The 14108-nt window shown below is 40.7% G+C and overlaps 1 pseudogene; it reads left to right on the top strand.

Moving 5' to 3' along the window:
• The first annotated feature begins 3438 nt into the window (after positions 1-3438).
• On the top strand, positions 3439-4857 carry LOC137707760 (NADP-dependent malic enzyme-like; annotated as a pseudogene).
• Positions 4858-14108: the final 9251 nt, after the last annotated feature.

The following is a 14108-nucleotide window of genomic DNA, read 5'->3' as shown; positions in this document are numbered from 1 at the left end:
AAGCAGGAGCCACGCATTCCCGTTTCCTTACATGAATACTTCCCGAATGACTTTTTCCAACAGTGCACTACTGTGGCCTGTCACATGGTTGAAGTAGAAATAGAAAAGCCCTCAAAAGGCAAAGCTATCGCCACTGAGGTAGAAAAGACCCTTACACCTGGAGAAGGTCTGCCAACACACTTTAGCATCGAGGAAGCGCTACCATTGCCAAAAAAGATGCGAAGAGCACTAGCAGCAGTCTTGGCAGGTCCTGACGACCACGAAGTGCAAGAAAGTAACGACGAAGGCTCGAAGCTTCAGCCACATGAATGTGCCACATGTTGTGTCACCCATGACGTAATTAACTTCACTGATGAAGACCTACTGTTGGGATCAAAGCCTCACAACCGTCCTCTCTTCGTCTCCGGGTACATAAGGGAATACAAAGTCAACCGCATGCTTATGAATGGTGGGTCGGCCATAAACATCATGCCAAAATCAACAATGACCATAATCAGCATCAAGGTGAATGAACTATCCCTGAGCCGTCTGCTGATCCAGGGTTTTAACCAAGGAGGACAAAGGGCGATGGGCATGATCCGAGTAGAGATGACCATGGGTGAGTTCAAATCAAGCACGATATTCCACGTGATTGATGCAAGAACTTCCTACAGCTTGCTCTTAGGAAGACCTTGGATCCACGCAAATGGGGTAGTGTCGTCCACCCTTCACCAATGCCTAAAATTTTACCGAGAAGGAGTGAAGGTGATCCAAGGTGATACCAAGCCATTCACCGAAGCCGAATCACACTTTGCAGATGCCAAGTTCTACATGGATGAAGAGACGGTACCCGAAGCCCTTCCGGAAGAGATCAAATCCACGGGCAGAGCAGCACCTAAAAAGCAAGAGTGGCAAGTCATGCCTAAAAAGCAAAAAGAGCAGACTGTGCCATCTTCAAGCAAAGACGATGACGAGTTTGCTAAACCTGCAACAACCAAAGGAAGTAGGATACCGTCAGAAGGACCGAACGCACCCATATTTCGGTATATCCCGATGTCAAGAAGAAAGAATGGTCAATCTCCATTCGAAACTGGAACAAGAAAAGCCGACACACAGTGGTACACGGATAATGTGAAGTTGCTCAAGACAAATGCAGTTTTGCCTCTGACACAGCTAGGGGGTGCTAAGGCCGCAAGACTACCACAAGGCTTCATAAAAGCACTACCAAAGAAGGTGGAATCAAGCTTTCTTCCAACCAAGAGGACCGAGGAAGGTTTCGATCCTAACGCCTACAAACTCATGTCAAAGGCCGGGTACGACTTCGCTTCTTCTGCGGTGGCTGGAAAGAAGGTTTCAAACACTGTCAATGACGAAGAACGTAACCTCACCAAAACTCAAAAGAAGTTGAAGGAGTATGGTTACGGAGTTGACAACAACAAAGCCGGACTTGGTTTCACACCAAATGCACCTGTGATGATTTCAAGCCAAGCGAAAAACACTAGCACTCAATATGTCAGCATGAGCATTGAACAAGACCAAGAAGAGCCTAAACCCTCCCATCGGACGTCGGTCTTCGATAGGATGAGCCAGTCAAGCTCCAGAACTTCAGTGCTTAATCGCATTGGTGGTCAAGACCGAACCTCTGTCTTCAAGAGGCTTAACGCGCCGACATCCCAAAGCTCTGTTTTTGAAAGGTTGTTAAAGCTTAAGAAACAAAGCAACACAGTTATCTCTCCTCTGCGACGATCAGCTTCAGAAAGATTTGAAGATAATGAGAAGCCTTTTGGAAAGAGGAAGACAACACCAAAGGGAGAAAAGCTCGATGGGTTAGGAGAAAAAAGACGACGTTCGAAGCTTGATTCCTTCAAGGATGAAGCGCCAAGCAATCCTAGAGGTTGACACAAAAGGACCACTGAAGGTAAGGAGGCGCATCATCGTCCACACTGGCAAATCTTCATGCCAACAAACCCAAGAGAACGACACTGAAGATGAAATCCCTAAGAAAGAAGTCACTTCTGGCTCTTTCGACTCAAAGTCTTCACCTCGACTATTGGGGGCATGCTCCAAGTCAAGTGAAATCGAAGGATGGACTCATGTCACTCCGAAGAAACTGCACGAGAAACACATGACTTCTCCACAAGTGCACCAATCAAAAAGGAGGGAAAACAGCTCTTGTCAACCTCCAGAACAATGTGAAAGTGTTGGAGATAATGAAATTTCGACACAAAGATCGTCCATCCCCATCACAATGTGCGACCTCTTCCCAGAAGACTTCTTCAATTACTCGGTCAAGGCTCCTTCCTATGAAGATTGCGAGGAACGCCTCTCCCAGATCGCTTGACAAATCCATAACAACAACCACACGCTCCTGGTCTGCACGAGCATAAAAAGCGACATCAAAAGCTCCTTGCCTGCACGAGCTGAAACTGCAAACGGCACCAAACGCTCTTGGCCCGCAAGAGCATAAACTGTATACGGCAAAATCATCATCAAAACCATCACTCATTTGAACTACGTTATGACTTGATCCCTTCTTTGGAAGAGTACGTAGGCAACTTGAAACTTCAAAACTTCAAGTACAGTCACATCAAAATAAATAAATAAATGTTTTATTAAAGAAAGTTAATTTTATTACAAAAAAAAAAAAATACATATGTTACTATGTATTAGAAAAAATATATTTATTCTCTATCAAAAAAAAAAAAAAAACAAATATATATATATATATATATATATACATGTTAAAGTGGGTTTGCCTACACTTAACACCCATACCAACTCACACTCTCAGATCACAAAGATCCAACGGTCATCAGTCGCCGAGAGTTCGAGAGCGAGAATGGAGGGCAAGGAAGAGGATGTTAGGCTAGAAGCGAACAAGTTCTCGGAGAGGCAGCCGATCGGTACTTCGGCTTAGACCCAGCACGAAGGGAAAGACTACAAGGAGCCACCGCCGGCTCCACTGTTCGAGCTCGGTGAGCTGACATCATGGTCGTTTTACAGGGCCGGGATCGCCGAGTTCATCGCCACTTTCCTGTTCCTCTACATCACAATCTTGATGGTGATGGGCGTCGTCAAGTCGAAGTCGAAGTGCACAACGGTCAGGATTCAGGGCATCGCTTGGGCTTTTGGCGGGACCATCTTCGCCCTCGTCTACACTGTTTTCTTCGCCACCGACGCTAAGCGTAGCGCCAGAGACTCGCATGTTCCGATTTTGGCTCCGTTGCCAATTGGGTCCGCCGTGTTCTTGGTGCACTTGGCCACCATCCCTTCGTACTCTCTGGAGTCAAAGCTCGGAGATTGCAAGAGAGCGGCAGCTATCAGGCGCGAGGCGCTGCGGTGGACTGGATGCTGAGAGTCGCTTCCCACTACTCTTTCTCTGCCCTCACGGCGGTGCTCGCGGCGGATTACTTCGACAGGTTCTTGTCGAGCCTCCATCTTCAGGTTGAGAAGCCGTGGATGACCCAGCTCGCTGCCGTGGCTTGTATCTTTCTTGCTGCCAAAGTTGAGGAGACCCAAGTTCCCCTTTTGCTGGATTTCGAAGTGGAGGTCACCGAAGAAGAATTGAAGCAGTACGATGGCTCTGATTCCAACAAGCCTCTGCTCATGGCTATCAAGGGTTAGATCTATGACGTGTCCCAGAGCAGGATGTTTTATGGACCTGGTGGGCCTTATGCACTGTTCGCAGGGAAAGATGCTAGCAGAGCTCTTGCAAAAAAATGTCGTTTGAAGACAAAGATCTGACTGGTGATATCTCTGGTCTTGGTCCATTCGAATTTGAGGCCTTGCAGGACTGGGAATACAAGTTCATGAGCAAGTATGTCAAGGACGGATCTATTAAGAGCACCACTCCTGCAACAGAAGGAGAATCCACTGGTGAAACCGCTAAAGCCGTCGATCAAGATGCTGCAAAGCCTGCTGAAGATATTCCATCCGAACAATCAACAAAAATGTTCATTTCCAAACCCCGAGCCATCTCCGTCTTCGTTGAGCTCTTCGTCCATCTCATCTCGTCTTCAATGATGACATACAGGGGACGGCATCTGTAGTTCTTGCAGGAGTTGTGGCAGCACTGAAGTTAATCGGTGGTTCCCTGTCTGAGCATAGGTTTTTGTTCCTTGGCGCTGGAGAAGCTGGTACCGGTATAGCAGAACTAATAGCTCTTGAGATCTCGAAAAGGACAAAAGTTCCTGTGGAAGAGGCCCGTAAGAAGATCTGGCTTGTTGATTCAAAGGGATTGATTGTTATCTCTCGTAAAGATTCTCTTCAACATTTTAAGCAGCCTGGGGCTCATGAGCATGAGCCTGTTGATAATCTTTTGGATGCTGTTAAGGCAAACCAACAGTTCTTATTGGATCGTCTGGTGTTGGAAGAACATTTACAAAGGAAGTGATTTAAGCAGTATCGTCCTTCAATGAGAAACCTCTCATTTTGGCTCTTTCCAACCCAACATCACAATCTGAATGTACCGCTGAAGAAGCTTATACTTACAGTGAGGGTCGTGCAATTTTTGCCAGCGGAAGTCCATTTGATCCTGTTGAGTACAATGGCAAAGTTTTTGTTCCTGGCCAGTCCAACAATGCATACATTTTTCCTGGATTTGGTCTGGGTTTGGTTATCTCTGGAGCAATCCGTGTTCACGATGACATGCTTCTGGCAGCCTCGGAAGCCTTGGCGGGGCAAGTTTCCGAGGAGAATTTTGCACAGGGGCTGATCTATCCACCATTGTCGAACATCAGAAAGATCTCTGCCTCAAGATTTGGCTGCTTCTGCACCTCCGCCATGGCTGCTGCCTTTGAATGTGATCAACAAAACCAAAGTTTGTCAACTCACACCCAAAGACCTCATCCATCTTCTTGCCTCTGCTGCTGCATTTGAATTGGAGAAGAACTTCAACGACTGCTGTCAAACGACTAGCCGATCGTGAAGCTCGACGCTTTGCACTACCTCCAAGCTCGACTCCAGCTCTCTGTCTGTCTTCGTCCTCCTCTGCGAGCCCTCTCCTTCTATCGATCAGCTTCAGCAGCACGGACACCCCTTCCTCCTCCGTCTTCTCTCGAACTCGGCCTGGGTTTTCACCCACAAACCTAGCTTGCAGAGCACCATATATATATATAAAAATAATAATAATAATAATAATAAAAAAATAAATAAATAAACAAAATAATAATAAAGAAGAAAAGTATTGATGGTGCCCACCGAGAGCAATTATACAGAAAGAAAAAAAAAATGATGCATGCTACTATTAGCAAGTCAAAAGAAAAAAAAAAAAAAAAGGGAAAAAGGAAGCAATGATGATGTTGAAAAAAAAATAAAATATATATATATATATATATATATATAAAAGCTTTAGCACCACCGAAAGTAAAGAAAAGAAAATAAAAAATAAAAAATAAATAAAAAAGGCAGTAATGATGATGTTGGGAAGTAATGATGATGTTGGGAAATAATGATGATGTTGGGAAGCACTGTAAAATGCCAACTGTTTAAAATAGCAGATTGGAAGGCATTCGGCTCTCACAATGCCAAAAGCTGAAACCACTCACAATGGCAAGCTACTGTTAGCAAGTCAAGAAGAAAATAAGGAGAAGGTGGTGCACGACATCACTTGCAAAAGTGTGTTAAAAAAAAAGAAAAAAAAGAAAAAAAAAGGGAAATAACACATCTTGGTGATATATATGTTTTATCTGTATTTAGCAAAATACACTGAATAAAATAAAGCATGTCCATTGATCTCCGAGAAATTACAAGTGCGTACAAAAAAAAAAAAAAAAAAAAAAAAAAAAAAAAAAAAGAGAAAGATGGAGCTTTCACAAAGGTTGTTCACGTGAAGCCCCACTACTTGGCAGAACTCCAGGAGCGGGAGGCATCGAAGATAGATTATTCGAGGCCTCAATACTTGGTGGAACGCTGGATGACCCAGGAAAAAGGTGCATCTGGAGATAAGCAGCAAGCCTTTGACGGTCACTTTGAATCCGACCTTCAGATTCTTGCAGCTCATCAAGCTTCCTCTTCATGCCCGTCGAATAGTTGTTGGCAAGCACGTGCAACTTCTATTCTCGTACTTAAGCTGTTTGATCTCCTGCTTAAGATTTTCCACCTCTGCCATCAACGATTCAACCTGACGGGAGCGAGCAAGTAGGCGTTGGCCCATGTTGGACACAGAGCCCGCACACTGAACACTGAGAGCCAGGGACTCTTGAACGGCCAACTCATCGGACCGTCCTAAAAGCAGCCTACTATCTTTAGGAGTGAGGAGGTTCCTAGCTACTATCGTAGCTATTGTTGCATCCGTCATCATGGAGTCTTCACCTGTAAGAGGACCATTAGAAGATAAGAAAGACGGGCACCATACCTTAGCCTGACGCGGCGCAACCGGATCGCTGCTGAGATTCAAATCTAAGCAAAGGTTAGATGGGTTAGCCATTTTTCAAAGGTGTTCAAAGAGAAGGGTGGATGGAGTTAAATCTCAAAGGGCCGGAGACGATTTTCAAGAATGGGCAATCTTCAAAGTGTGCATGTTAGAGGTGATCGATACCTCTATAAAAAGCCAAGGCGACACGACCACCGATTCAAAAAACCGGAATTTCCTGCATAAAGTTCGGCGACGCTCTCTCGGCTTTTCAGATAACGCGTTCAACTTTGTCAAAAAATCTCTGACAAAGTTGAAAACACGTGAAGGTTATCATCCCAACTACGCGCCTTTGCCAACAAGCGTGGTGACAGAGCCGCACCCGTGACTACTTTTTCGAAGAGGCGCTCGCTCAGAAATCGAAGAGACGCTTGTTCAAAAATCGAAGAGACGTTTGTCGACAAGGGTAAAAGAACAGTACCACCACTGGCTATTAGGAAATCCCTATATATGTCGACCTTCATCTTTTATGGCAAGGCAGACCTGAAGAAAATGCCCAACTCTTCCTCACCTCTGAGGGTGCACTCCCAGCAAAGGCTTTCGAAATACTCAATTTTTTTCTTCTTCCCCAAAGATGATACCAGATGCCTGGAGTACAGATGACCCAGGAGGAAACGATAGATTGAAGCATGTGCTGATTCATTCACCGCTTCTTCAAAAGCAAAGGTATCTCATATCATCAAGGTCAAAAGCAAAAGTATCTCATATCATGCTCTTTCCCTGTCTTTTTCTTTGTCCTTGTTCTTACTCGCATGGCAAAGTGAAAAAAGCAATCAGCCGGCACTTGGAGTCAGTCTTCTGATCTGGAACCGACTGCCTGGAATCTATTCCCTGGTTGCTTACCTTGCGTTGCTCTCGAGTAGTCATCTTCAACGGTTGATACACTTCCAGAGAAGGGACCACTTCTGCAAAGGGGAGCAAGTAAGGCAAGTAAAAATGATACATTGAAGCATGTGGAGACAAGCAACAACTGCATATGCTGAGCTATCCTCTAACCCTCTTCAATACGAATTGGAGAGATTGAACAAAGAAACAGATAAAAGGAGTAAGCTCAGACCTTCGGGGGAGACCAAAAGAATCCTGCTGCCCAGTTCAAGAGTAGCACAAAGGAAAATCAATGATTGGAGGAAACCAGAAAATCTTCCAGTCGAACTCAAGATCAAGCCTCGATGGCCCTTGAAGAAATCTCCAGCCCAGTTCAAGAGTAGCACAAAGGAAAATCAACGATTGGAGGAAACCAGAAAATCTTCCAGTCGAACTCAAGATCAAGCCTTGATGGCCCTTGAAGAAATCTCCAGCCCAGTTCAAGATTAAGCCTGTGGAAAATCAACGATTGGGGGAAACCAGAAAATCTTCCAGTCGAACTCAAGATCAAGCCTCGATGGCACTTGAAGAAATCTCCAGCCCAGTTCAAGATTAAGCCTGTGGAAAATCAACGATTGGGGGAAACCAGAAAATCTTCCAGTCGAACTCAAGATCAAGCCTCGATGGCCCTTGAAGAAATTTCCAGCCCAATTCAAGATCAAGCCCCGACGGCCCTTGGGTTGACATCTACATTAAGGGACTTCAAAACGCATCTTCTACACGTGACAAGCACATATCTACGACGCGCCTTGAAGTGGGGGCATTTGTGGACATCGAAATTTCGGTGAAATGAATGTTGACCAATAATTAAAATTTCAACGCTCACGTGTTACATAAATTTTACATGTAGCGTGTGACTCAACGAAAAATCGAAATAAATTGGAAAAGTCATCAAATAGGACACGTGTCAATACCTGGCAGAAATGATTTATTTCATCTGATTATTTAAATCCAAAAATCAAGTTTTGGAATTCTATAAATAGGAAGCCAAGGCATTCATTTTGGAGGAAGAAGAAGAAAGAAAGAAGGAAATTTACATTACACCAAAACCTTGAAGCCTTGAAACTCTAAAGCTCTCAAGCAAATCTCGAAGGACCAAAAAAGCTATCTTCGTTCTTCGTCAAATCTGAAGAGAAGTGTTCATCATTCATCATCCGTTCATCCTAAGATCAAGCCCCAACGGCCATTTGGATCAACAACCTCAATAAATCCACACATCCAATCGTTCTTCAAGATTAAGCCCAAAAGCCCTTGAAGATCCGCTCATCCATCAACCTTCAAGATCAAGCCCAAAAGCCCTTGAAGAAATCCATACACCCAGTCTTCAAGATCAAGCCCAACGCCCCTTGAAGATCCGTTCATCAACTGTTCATCCCTAGATCAAGCCCCGACGACCCTTTGGATCAACAGCTCATCCACAAACCTACACCCTACGAAGATAGAATCAGAGGATCAAATTACAAAGAGATTGTAACCCCAAAATCATTAATACAAAATATATTTTGTACACGGTATTCTTGTTTCTTGTTGCAGGAACTTTTCGTGTTTACAATATAATGCTAGAGTTTGCAACTTTTCGTGTTTACAATATAATGCTAGAGTTTGCATTTTTTAGTTTTGGTTTGCGGCCTTTGGAATATATTTGCTTATCATGGGCTGCCTCCAGTTTTTTGGGTTTTCCACATTTTGTAATTTTATTCTATTTGACAGTATTTTACTATTTTTCTAGAGTTAATGAACACTGACAGTTCTCTTATGTTTTCCTTTGTTCTTCAAAATTCCCTTCTTAAAAACCTAATAGCTTTCAAGTTTTAAGGTTATTTTTGCAATTTTCAGAATTTAATGTTTTGCTTTCTTTTTGATACGAGAGGTTCTTCTCAAACTTCTGGTGTTACGTAACTATCATTAGGTGATCTTTCGTACTTTCGCTAAACTATAATTTCCGTTATTTTAAGAACATAATTAGTTGCAAGTAGCCATTTACTACAGCGGTAGAAAGATGTTGAGCCTTTACATGACGGTGTGGGTTCGAATCCCGTCGGTGGCTAATCTAACAAAATCTATCATTTACAACAAAAAAAAAAAAAAAAAAAAAAAAAAAGAGCATAATTAGTTATCAATTATAATCCAATCATAGGCACCAAATGAGGCTTTTGTTAACAACTTAACTTTAATCCCCATTTGAAAAGTGGAATGAAGTAATGATACGGGTAATTAATTTCATTTTGCTAGCTTCACTGCATCCAAATTGTCTTGGCTTACCTGACTTTTGATTTTCAAAATAGTGTGCATCTCGGCTTATAAGTCAATCTTTCTCTCATGATGTGTGATTTATTTATTTTTCCCCACTTTGTGTTTTGGTGTTTCAAAGCTTGCTTTCAGGTTTTTATGTTTTAGGTTTGTTTTAGAGGGGTTAGGTTATATGTATGAGAATGTGAAGGTAAAATAATTTCATCTTGGTGAAAGGAAAAACCTTGTAAGAGTTTATAAGAGGTTTGGCTACTTTCCTATATTTCCAATTGGTTTTATAGTGGAACCTCAACTTTCTTTATAATATCATAGCAAGTTGACCCATATGTAAAGTCTAACGGCTATACGTACTCCAATTCACCTAATTCGTGTTGGTCATGTTTGTTCTTTCCAGTCAAAATGTGTACTGAAATTTTGTTTTTGTCCCTATATTATACACAACATGTGGACCTGTTTTGTTTATATATGCATATACATATATACATATTATATATACATATATACATATTATATATATATATATACATATTATATATATATATATATATATATATATATATATATATATATATAGAATGGCAGGTAGCTGGTTAATTTTCCGGTCAACAGATTACGATGTTGTTGCCAGCACTAGCTGGATTAGGCTGTTGTAAATTTCCAAGGACAAGTCATTATGGACCTCTGAGTTAATTTTCCGGTCAACATATATATATATATATGTATATATAATGATCAAAATACCCCTATTTAGTGTCTTGAGTAATTATGGACCTCTGAATTAGATTCTTAATTAGGAAAACTAATGAAAAGAGTTTCAAAACTTTTAATTTTAACCAAAAACCATCCATTAGTTTTTTTTTTTAATGATAAGGACAAAAAAAAAAAAAAAACAAGGGAAAAAAAACCTAAAAAAAGTGCGTGCAACTCGAACCCACTTGTCAACTCGCTCCGTCTCCTCCCATCACTTTGTTTTGCATCTAACAAATTTCACAGCCGAGTTTCCTCTCTGGTGCGAAAATCAGGTGCGGCGCAATCCAAACGCACTTTTCAAGGCCTTTGTTGAGCACTACTACGTACATGTTTGATGCCAACTGCACAGCCATGGCTAATCTATACCAGGAAAGCTCAATGTTGAGCTCCGAAGGTCAGAAGATTCAAGGAAGGTACTTGGTTATATTTGTTTCAGTACAACATGGAATATATTTGATTTGATTTAGCTAATCTATAATTTAGTTAACCTATACCATGAAGGCTCAATGTTGAGCCTCGAAGGTCAGAAGATCCAAGGGTCACAAAAGCATAATGGCCAAGCTTACTAGCTTCCCCTTCCAGCAGTGCCAGCACTACTGTGATTTTGGCTATGGTTTTAGTAATTTTGGCTTTTGTGATCGAGGTTTAGTTGATTTGCTAGAAACTTGATTTTGGCTTTTTTGATTTGGGTATCTCATGAAGAGAAAGTGAAAAAGAAGGGAGGAACGACTGGGTATCTCATGCAGCATCCATAGGAGATCAAATAAATTGCATGGTTCTTGAGGCATTCCTTGTAGTAAATTTTCATAAACAGTGTTTTAAGTTTCATAAACAATGTCGTAAGTTTTCATAAACAGTGTAGTAAGTTTCATAAACAATGTCCTAAGTTTCATAAACAATGTGGTAAGTTTCATAAACAGTGTACCGTGAGTGTATGTCAGATTTTTTGTTCTTTTTATTAAAATTATGTCTTTTTCATTAAAATTTAAGGGTTTTTCATCAAAATTTAAGTCTTTTTAATTAGATAAAGTTATAGCATGATTTTTTATTAAAATAAACTTAGCCCAAGTACTTTTCATGAAAGTTCCCTTTTTCATTTTCATATTTTTCTATTTATTTAAATTATTTTTCAAACCCACGAGTGTGTGGGTGAAAGCGGGATTGAATTCGGGTTACGAGAGTCGAGTTATGAAATTAAATTAGTGAAGGGAACAATAGTAATTTCGTGTGGGAGGAATTTTAGTGGGACGTAACCTACTCCTGCTTTCTTCCTTCCCATTTTCTGAAACATTCTCCCTCTCTAACTCTCGGTCTCTCGCATCCTCTCTGTTGTGCTAGGATAACACCAAACCACGCGGAACCAAATCAAGCTAACCCACAGAAATTTATCAAATGAAATGCAAGAACAATATAGAAAATAACACCAAGATTTTAACGAGGTTCCTCCACAGTCAGTGTAACTGGAATACGTCCTCGAAGCAGTAGGAGCTCACCCAATAATCCACTATCAACCAAATGGAAGTTTACAAAGTGTTGGCAATCTCACAACCCAAAAGCCCAATACACCCAATAGCTCTCACACACCAAAGAAACAAATAGAGAAAGAAATATAATGTAATAATTTCTTCTCTATACATATAGCTCAAAGCTATTACAACAACAACTACTCAGGTGGATGATTACTAACCAATTGAAGCAGCAACTTCTTCTTCTTTTTGGGCTCTCAGCAACTCTCTAATTTTGCTCCCAAAACTGAAATGAGCTCCCTCACTTTTCTCTACTCTCGGTGCTCTCACAAAAGGAATGCTGAAAAACAAATGGTGCCCTTCCTTCTTTTTCTCTTCTCTCGGCTGCACCCTTCATTCCCTTTTAAAAAACAACCAAATACAAATAAAATAATAAGGCTACTTGCTAGCCTTTTCCCTTTCTCCTCAAAACAAGGAAAGCAACAATGATTTTGTCCACCTTATTATTTTATTAGCCAAAAGTGGATGTGAGTTGGCCACTTGGCCACATAATCCAACACTCTCTTTATCAGCACCGTGCACTACCACCCCAGACCACAACAATCCGTCTTGAATCTCACCTCAAAACCACCAAATTTAGAATCAGTGTAACCTGGGTAACTCAAACATGTCCTTGCATGTGTGTTTTGGTGGCGGGGAAAGGGAGAACTCGAGTTTGAGTTCTCGGTGGAATTTTTTTCTGCGAGTTTGACCATAGTTGTGCGGTATTCTTGGTCCACGAGTCGAATCTATACACTGGATGTTGCCTCTGAGTATACCCCGTATATCTATACACTAGATGCAAATGAAACATTTGAGAAGGTAACAGAGCCTAAAGTTCCACATCTTAGTGCGACTGGAGTTTGTTGTACTTAACACACCTTACTACACCACACGAGAGAAACATGGTTAAGAGTTCTTGTTGAGAATATTTGAAGTACCTGTTTTTCATCCATCGTTGAGTTCCAAAAACGATCTTTGAAGACAATGCCACATGTATCTACCAAATCATAACATGATGCATCCAAGAAGCAAACGCCAAGCATATTGCGTCTACATCAGCATGAGCACTAGAAGATTGAAATCAAGCAAATTCAATCCCAAGACAGCTTTGCCAACCTCTTCACGAAGTCGCTGCCGATGTTCACCTTCCAAAAGCTTGTCTGAGGAATTAGTATACGTAACTATCTCATTTGCAATGCTTGTAGTTTTCATTTGGAAGTTTTCTCAAACTCAACGGAGTATTCAAAAGTGTACTCACTTGACCATAATGTACTCTTTTTCCCTATGATTAAGAACATTTTCTTCACTGGGTTATTGCTACCTGGCTAGGTTTTAATAAGGCACACCGATCCTGACTTGGTCATACCCTTGTGAGCATTCTACTTACGTTTTACCATAACAAGGTTTTGTGAGTTTTATTACCTATGCATTCTTTTATTTTTTTTGAGATTCGCATTCGCTCATTGAGCCTACGAGACAATACTAATTCCATTTTTTTTTTTTGAAGATCTGATGTGTCAACTACTTGAGTACTACACACTCAAAGGGAGTGTTGAGAACATTATTAGCACATATGTGATTGTCAAAATCCTAAGTAGAGATCAATTAGGAATCCTTTGGGATCTAGCAAATCTTTCCTATTATACTTGTATTATTTGGAGAGAAAGTTATTTTGTCCTCCTTATTACTATAAATAAAGACACAAGGCATGAGAAATAACATACAAAATTCTTCAAGCCTTTTCTCCATCTCTTTTCTATGTCGTAGCTTCTCTTTCTCTCATTAAATTTAAGTCACAACATAAACAGAATTTTTCATTTTTATAATTTAATAATGCTTTTGTGTATTTAGTCTCAAAATGATTTTTGAGAAAGAAAAATATTGGAAATTTGTCTAATACCAATATCTAAATGGAAAAACTAGGTTCCCTTCATTAATTTTTTTTATTTCATTAATTTAATATAGAATTAAAAAGAAAATTTTGAATGGTTAATTTGGTATCAATAAAATTTTTAAAAATAGTTAAATTTGAACGTATGATCCTCCATAACACTCGAAATTGACTGGCTCGCCCTTGTTTTCATTCGAAAACTCAAAAAAGCCAAATCTGGATCACCCCTATTTTCTTTGATAGCTATATATGTTGCAGTAATGGAACTCCAAGTTTATTTAGTATTGTTGGATTTTGGCATCTTATGTGGTAATTAATAAGTTTAGTAATTGAACGTCAATCTATCAGGCCTTAGGGACTTGGAGTTTGATTTAGTTTGTCTCTCAAACTGGTGGTGTTATTTCCTGTGTATTTATAAATGTGAAGAATTCCTGTGGAAAAAAAAACTGCCGAA

Source organism: Pyrus communis, chromosome 11 (genome assembly GCF_963583255.1).
Source record: "Pyrus communis chromosome 11, drPyrComm1.1, whole genome shotgun sequence".
NCBI classification, from domain to species: domain Eukaryota; kingdom Viridiplantae; phylum Streptophyta; class Magnoliopsida; order Rosales; family Rosaceae; genus Pyrus; species Pyrus communis.
This window is presented reverse-complemented; position numbering and strand designations above follow the sequence as displayed.